Raw genomic sequence first — 8,014 nt, 5'->3', positions numbered from 1 at the left:
CCAAGTTAATTAGTTCCATATTTTAGATATGTGTGATTTGTTTTATGTCAATTACTTTTCAAAAAGTTGTTAAAAGAATCCAGTGATTGCATGAAGAGAACAAACTTTAAAAATCGGTCGCAAATTCCTTGCTCACTTTTTTTTAAATTAAAGTCAATAAATTAAATTATACTGCTATAAGGAAGAAAATGAGTGAAATCAGTCCCAATTTACAAGCTGGTTAGAGTTAAAATAGGGGCAGAAGAAGTATAATATTTATCAGATTATGATCTTGGGAAGGGCATAAGAGAAAGGAGGATAATGAGAAAAAGAAAAATAAAGTGAGAAGAAATATATGTGCTTGCATGAAGAAGGGAAGTAAGAAATTCATTACTTTTTCAAGTATTTAATATTTTTAATATAATAGTAAAGGTATACACTTAAATACGTAGCACACACTGTTAAGCAGATTACATTCTCAGAGGAACTCAGTGAGACAAAAAAATATATTTAGGCAATGAAACAGATGAAAATGATGATGCATATGATAGTGTTCTCACTGTAGTCTGACGGATTAAAAGGACATTTTTAACCATCACCTTAATATACATGTATTAATTTTATATTAATTGTACTACATATGCATATTAATTATATGCATGTATATGCATATATATTTTAATCACTTGATCACTTGACTTCCGATAATCATCGATTTGCTCGAGCGGGTGCCAGCAATGTCTCCATTTGTCCCTGTCACGTGCTAGTGTAGCCCAATGGCGTCTGTTCGCTCTAGGAACACGAAGAGCCTCAAACCGATCGTTCATGATCTTGATGAAGAAGTCTGACCATTGGTAGGTGGGCGGCCACGCAGTCTTTTTACATCCCATGGAATCCAGTCAGTAACAGCTCTAGTCCAGCGGTCGTCTCTAAATCTCATTACGTGACCAACCCATCTGATTTTTGACACCTTGGCAAACGAGACAGCATCCCTGATTCTTGATCGACGACAGAGGTCAGAGCTCCGGATTCTTTCTCTCATTTGAGTGAAATGCGATATTCTAAGCATAGTTCTTTCAATTCCTCTTTGGGAGACCTGAATAGCATTCTCATGCTGTTTGTGTCGGGCCCAGGTCTCTGAGGCATATGTTAATGCAGGAAGAATAGTGGAATCAAAGAGATGTGACCAGAGCCAGAGGTTTTTCGTCCTCTTGGCTATTTCTTCAACGCTCTTGAAGGCATTCCAAGCCTCTCTCTTCCTCCTGTGCAGCTAGGGTGCCAGGTCATTTGTCATGTTGACTTCTCGACCTAGGCACACATAGCTGTTCCTTTCAGAGATGGTCATTCCGTTGAGAGCAAATGGGGCATCAGGAATGAGGCTGTTTCTCATAAATATTGTCTTCATAAGATTCAGCTATAGTACGACCTTTCCACACTCACGGTCGAAGTCGGTCAGCATTTGTGCTGCTTGGCAAATGTTTGGTGTTATTAAAACAATGTCATCAGCAAAACGGAGGTGGTGTAGTTGCCGACCATCTATCTTCACTCCCATTCCTTCCCATGACATCCTGGTAGTGAATCCGTAATACAGCTCACGGAGGATCTTGATGTATTGAGCTTGAATGCTCTGCCTGATTGGCTAGGGTTTCAATGACTGCTTCCGTCTCAACAGAATCAAAGGTCTTCTTTAAATCAATGAACATTAGACAGAGCGGCATCTTGAACTCCCGAGAAACCTCAATGAGCCTGGTTATCGTGTGGATATGGTCGATGGTGCTGAATCCTTTGCAGAAACCATCTTGCTCGCATGGTTGTCCTGCATCTACTGTTCTGCTAATCCTATTCAGGATGACTCGAGTGAACAACTTGTAGATGACAGACAATAAGCAGATCTGCGATAGTTGCCAATGTTGTGGATGTCTCCCTTTTTGTACAGTAGTACAGTCCTGCTGGTTTTCCATTGGGACAGAACCTTGCATTCAGACCGGTAGCGTGTGAAGAGCCGAGCCAGTGTATTGATGAGTACTGATGGCAGGTTCTTCAGGTGTTCAGGTCTGACCTTGTCTGGGCCGGGTGCTGTTCATTTTTTTACTGACAAAATGGCGTGTCAGATTTTGAAAGGGAGAACGTTATGAAGGACATATCCATCCTGCAGAATTCGGTATGTGGGCAGGTGGACATGGGTATTGAAGATATTTGAGTAGGAGTCATGGATAATCTTCTCCATTGCCCTTCTGGAGGATGTGATAGATCTATCAGGATGTTGGAGGGCAGTCATCTTGGTCTTGTAGTTGGCGAAGGACAGGCGCGCATTACGAATACTTTTCCCAGCTTCTGTCACGTCTACCAGCACTTCTGCTCTTCTCTCTTTGAGGTCTTCCTTGATCGCATCTCTGCACTGCTTTGCGAGCTTGGACATTTGCTTGCAGTTGCCTGAGGCATGCGCCAAACCATGGTAGCGCATAAGCTCAAGAGTTTTTGAAGACAGGCTTTTTTTGTGGCTATCTCTCTCTAGGCGTTCCTCCCACAATCATGGAGGTGCTGAACCAGTCGATCATATTCCTTGTGAATGTTGTCAACAATGGCATCTTCCCATGTTGCCGCAATAGTGCCAAAGAGCTCCCAGTTGGTGGTTGTTCTGGGAGTTCTCTTTTTAAACTTTGCAGCCCTTTCTCCCCACTCTGTGAAGTAGAATTTTGCATGAAGGAGATGGTGGTCCAATCCCATTTGGAATATTCGGACAATAGCGACATCAGTCAGGCAAAACTGTCGATTGAATATGATGTCATCTATTATGTTGTGGAATCGTCCACCGGGAGACTCCCATGTCCAACGTTTAGATTCAGTCTTCTGGAATCTTGAGGTACCACGGATGGTCTTGGTTGACATGATGAACTCAGACAGTATCTCACCCTGTTCATTCCATTCTAGGCCATGGATCCCGATGTGAAGTTCTTTGGCTGATCTTCTTGGTCCTATCTTGGCATTAAAATCACCCACAATGATCTTGTAGAAGGTGTGGTCTTCTTTATAGAACTTCTCCAGCTCCATGTAGATCTTCTCAGTTCCTCCTTCATCATAATTGGATGTTGGTGCGTAGACAACGAAGATAGAAACTGCTGGCAGTGGGCCACATCTATTCAAATGTAAATGTCCAATTCGGGTTGTTAGGCATTCGAATGAATCAGTGCTCATGGCCAAGTTTTTGTTGACAAGGACAACGACGCCTCCGACACCTCTTTTATTGCATGTTCCCAGGAACAATTCTTCTCCAGTGTCGAAAACGGCATGATGAGATTGGTGTCTTCTTGTCTCGGTCAGACCAATGATGTCATACTTGATCTTTCGCGCTTGTACCATCAGGTCCTCGATGGATGCATCTGGTGCTAGCATAAGTGCATTGAAAGTACAGATTATCATTTTTGTCTTCCTTCGTTGTGGCAGCCTAGTTCGGCCTTGAGATTTTATTGGCCTCTCCTTTCTCATCCTTCTCAATGCTGCCATATTGGTGACGCCTTCAGGGTGAGGGGAATGAGACCCATTGTAATTACTGGTTTTGGCATATGAAATACCACTACCTCTACTACCAGCCACTGCCACACTCCAGGACACATTCCGGACTTGTGCGGGCACTTTGTTGCTATGCAACACATTATAAGACACTAAATACCCATCTTCCAGAATTGCCGTACCATATTTGATAAGGTTCAAATATGGTAACACCTACAAGGGCGATTAGAGGTTGCCCCAAAAGCCACTATCCCTCTCAGGAAGCCTGGCAAGCTACCGAGAGTATTCCTCCTACACGGCAGAGCCTCGCAAGCTATCCGTTGTGTATTCGATATATTTTAGTGAACATCAAAATTAAAAAAAATACGTTGCTGTAGAAATGTTATGAAAAATGCCTAAAAGTAGTTTAACTGATATTGTTGCATAATAAAATTCTACCAGCAAGGTTGGCAAATAAAACACAAGATGGGAAATTAAGCTAAAAATATGTGTCGTGAAAAATATTGTAAAAAAATTATTTTATAATTAGTAGTTCATATTAAACTGTGTAAGTACTGTGTCTTTCAAAATAATAATTAATTATAATTAATTAAACAACTGGTAATTTAATTAATTTAATAAGTCACAAGTAATTTTTAAATGATGACTAAAACAGGCACGTTTGCAAATAGTAAACTTTTTTTTTTATTAGTGAATCACCTTGAGGTACAGTTACAGGCTTACAAACTTTAGTGCTTGCGTTTCAGTCATACAATGATTGAGTACCCATCTCTCCACCAGTGCTCATTTCCCACCACCAATAGTCCCAGCTTTCCTCCCAACACCCCCACTCTGTTCCCTCTACCCTGCCCTGCCTCTGTGGCAGGGCATTCCCTTTTGGTCTCTCTCTCCTTTTGGGTGTTGTGGTTCACAATAGAGGTATTGAGCGGCCATCATGTTCAGTCTACTTTCAGCATGCATCTTTCAATCCGAATGGGTCCTCCCAACATCCTTTACTTGGTGTTCCCTTCTCTATCTGAGTTGCCATTTCCCCCCAGCACGTGAGGCTGCCGTGGAGCAGACCTCTGGTCCTTATCTCTACTACTTTTGAGTGTTAGTCTCCCATTCTGTTACTTTATAATTCACAGATGAGGGCAATCTTTCTATGCCTGTTTTTTCTGACTCATTTCACTTAACATGATACTTTCCATGTTGATCCACTTATATGCAAATTTCATGACTTCATTTTTTCTAACAGCTGCATAGTATTCCAGAGTGTAGATGTGCTAAAGTTTCTTTAACCAGTCATCTGTTCTTGGGCACTCGGGTTTTTTTTTCCAGATTTTGGCTATTGTAAACAGTGTAGAATGAACATACAAGTGCAGATAACATTTCGACTATACTTTTTTGCCTCCCCGGGATATATTCCCAGGAGTGGTATTGCTGGGTCAAATTTGAGCTCAGTTTCTTATTTTTTGAGAATCATCCATACTGTTTTCCAAAAGGACTGAACCAGTCAGCATTCCCACCAGCAGTGAAGGAGAGTTCCTTTCTCCCCATATCCACACAAACACCGGTTGCTTTTGTTCTTTTGGATGTGGGCCAGTCTCTGTGCTGTAAGATGATATCTCATTCTTGTTTTGATATGCATCTCCCTGATGATTAGTGATGTAGAGCATTTTCTCATGTGAAAATGGCAAACTTTTAAAGTATAAAGATTTCCCCACGGTAGCACCATACTTTTTTTTTCTTTTTTGGGTCACACCTGGCGATGCACAGGGGTTACTCCTGGTTCTGCAACTCAGGAATCACCCCTGGCGGTGCTCAGGTTACCATATGAGATGCTGGGAATCGAACCCGGGTAGGCCGCATGCAAGGCAAATGCCCGCTGTGCTATTGCTCCAGCCCCGAGCACCATACTTTTTTTTTCCCCCAAAATTCATTCTTGGACATGAGGGTTGGATAGAGACCAATTGGTAAATGGTAAGAATCCTTCAAACAATCAAAAGTGTTGAAAAGTAAAATATGCAATGTTATGTTTTTTATGGCAGGAAAGTTAGATATGTATAGTGTGTATAGAAAAAAAATCAATGATAAAATTATGGGAGATAATTTCAAAAATGATGAAAATTCTGTAGTGCATAAAGAAAGGATGAATAGATAATATAAGAAGAGCTGTCACATAAGTCAATTTTAAAATGTCGATATTAATACAATTAAAATTTTTAGATAAATGTAAAAGAAAATTTCCAATGTTCAAATTATTTGCAGACATTTGACCCATTATCATACAGTGGTAGGGCGTTGGCCTTACAAGCGGCCAACATGGTCGACCCGAGTTCGATTCCTCCGCCCCTCTCGGAGAGCCCGGCAAGCTACCGAGAGTATCTCGCCCTCACGGCAGAGCCTGGCAAGCTCCCCGTGACGTATTCGATATGCCAGACACAGTAACAACAAAGTCTCCAATGGAGACGTTACTGGGCCCGCTCGAGCAAATCGATGATCAACGGGAGGGCCTTTACCTTTACCTTTACACATGTGTGCGAGCACATACACACACACACACAGAGGAACTCAGACTGAAGGGACTTCAAAATGCTCCAAAGAGCCTCATATATCAATAAGGATGCACTACAGCAAAATGTAGTAACATCAGAGACAAAGGAAACGTTCTAAAGTTTTCCACCAAGAAATGGCAGATTACCTAAGGGAACACCTTCTATCAACATCGATAAGAGGCAGCAGAGGGCAGTGTGTCATCACTTGGATCCTGAAGAGCCAGTCTGCCTTGAACCCAGAGTTTATTAAACACTCACCTAGAACCTCAATAGCTAACTTTGCATAGTTCTGTTTCCCACCAGGCCTTACGATTGCTGGGCTGGGAGTACTACATACGTTAGAATATATAAACCCCATAAAAGACAGACAGAGACATGAGGACTAGACTGTTATAAAATAGAATTCCTTTCATATTTCTTCCTAGGAAAATCGGAATGATGATTATACAAAGTGCCCTTTTTCAAAGAACTTAAGACAGTTGATGGTAGAACTCTGTATCCATTTGAAGAATGGAAATAAAAGGACAAAAACACAACAGCAGGAAGGAGAAAGGAAATATGAGTAGGAGACAAGCCTTGAGTGTTGTACTCTACATATTAATTTGTGATTATTAATGTTCTCATCAGAGGTTTATTGAGAGGCTAGTAAGTGCTAGTATTATAGTATGAACTCATTTAGAATTGTCGTGAATCCCATGGGAAGAGAATTCATAAAGATCTCTCAGGGTAGATCTGAGAGGCCATTAAGAGCTACCTACCTAGTCTACCTTCTTTGTAAGGTCTTCCTGTAAATGTGAGAAGGGTTTTAAATGCAAACCATGTGTTCTTTGTTCCTTGCTCAGTCTTTCCCTCCAGGAGCGCTTGTTTACAGACCTCTTTCTCAGAGAAAGTGTCTTAAGTGTGGTTCTGGGGGAGACAGAAACCATTCATTGGAAGGAGGTTATTTCTTTTTCTTTCTGACTACCTGTTTTATTGTGTTCTCTGTCACATAAAAGTCAATTTGTGGCTGGGGCCAATTATGGATGAAACCAAGTACTTCTAACAAAGGACAGGCACTCTCCAGTTGCAGTCAGAGGAGAATGGGGACAAAAACATGGAGTTTCTTACACAACTCATGTACCACTTCTCCCAGCATCTGAATCATGGTGAGGATTGATCAGCGATAGAGAAAGCAAGACTCGGGGTACTCAAATGGCAAAAGGTTCTAGATTTAAATCTCCATGGCCCCCTGAGTACTGCCTGAAGTGATCCCAACAACTGACAACAAAAAAAGTATAGAGAAAGTAACATCACAGTCAGATGCTTCAGCTTTCTAATGCAGAAGAAATACCAATCAGATTGATTAACAACCAGAATCTTGTGCTACCCTCATGCTAGCACTCTCTAAGAAAGAGAAGAAAAGGCATATAGATTTAAACAAGTCATGTCTTGCAGCTGCCAGCTGCCATTGGACCACAAAGTTTTGTAGTGAACATTTCTTCCAAAGACCCTGTGACTCAAATGACAACCCAGAGCCAAATGGTTATATGTGGTACCCTTTTGGGTTGGTTTTAGCTGGTTAATCACTCTCCAGGTTTAATAGCTGTTCTAGTGGTCAAAAGTACCTGACAGTCCAGTCCTTTTCCAATGTGGATTATATAAATATTTTTTTTCTTTTTCTTCCTATGACTTCTTCAACACATGATAAACGTCTCTGTTTTTGAAGCTGCTTGGGAGAATATGAAGAGACTGCCTCTCTTCTGCTAATGATAAGCCAGTTTATACTGTTGACCTTCTTACCTGCCCTTTGCATATTGGCTCAGGGTATAAAAGGGAAGTGTTCAAAATTGAAGAAACTGATCTTAAGAAGAGACTTGTGGCACACGAAAGAGTGCTAATCTGAGGTTTTAAATTCTGATAGTTTTCTCAGAATTTAAAATTAGGGTCCTGGGCTGGTTAAAGAAACTCTGGTACATCTACACAATGGAGTACTATGTAGCTCTTAGAAA

This window comes from Sorex fumeus, unplaced genomic scaffold (assembly GCF_029834395.1).
Source record: "Sorex fumeus unplaced genomic scaffold, SorFum_2.1 ptg000024l, whole genome shotgun sequence".
Taxonomy (NCBI): domain Eukaryota; kingdom Metazoa; phylum Chordata; class Mammalia; order Eulipotyphla; family Soricidae; genus Sorex; species Sorex fumeus.
The sequence above is the reverse complement of the archived record's forward strand: the minus strand, read 5'-3'. Positions refer to the sequence as shown.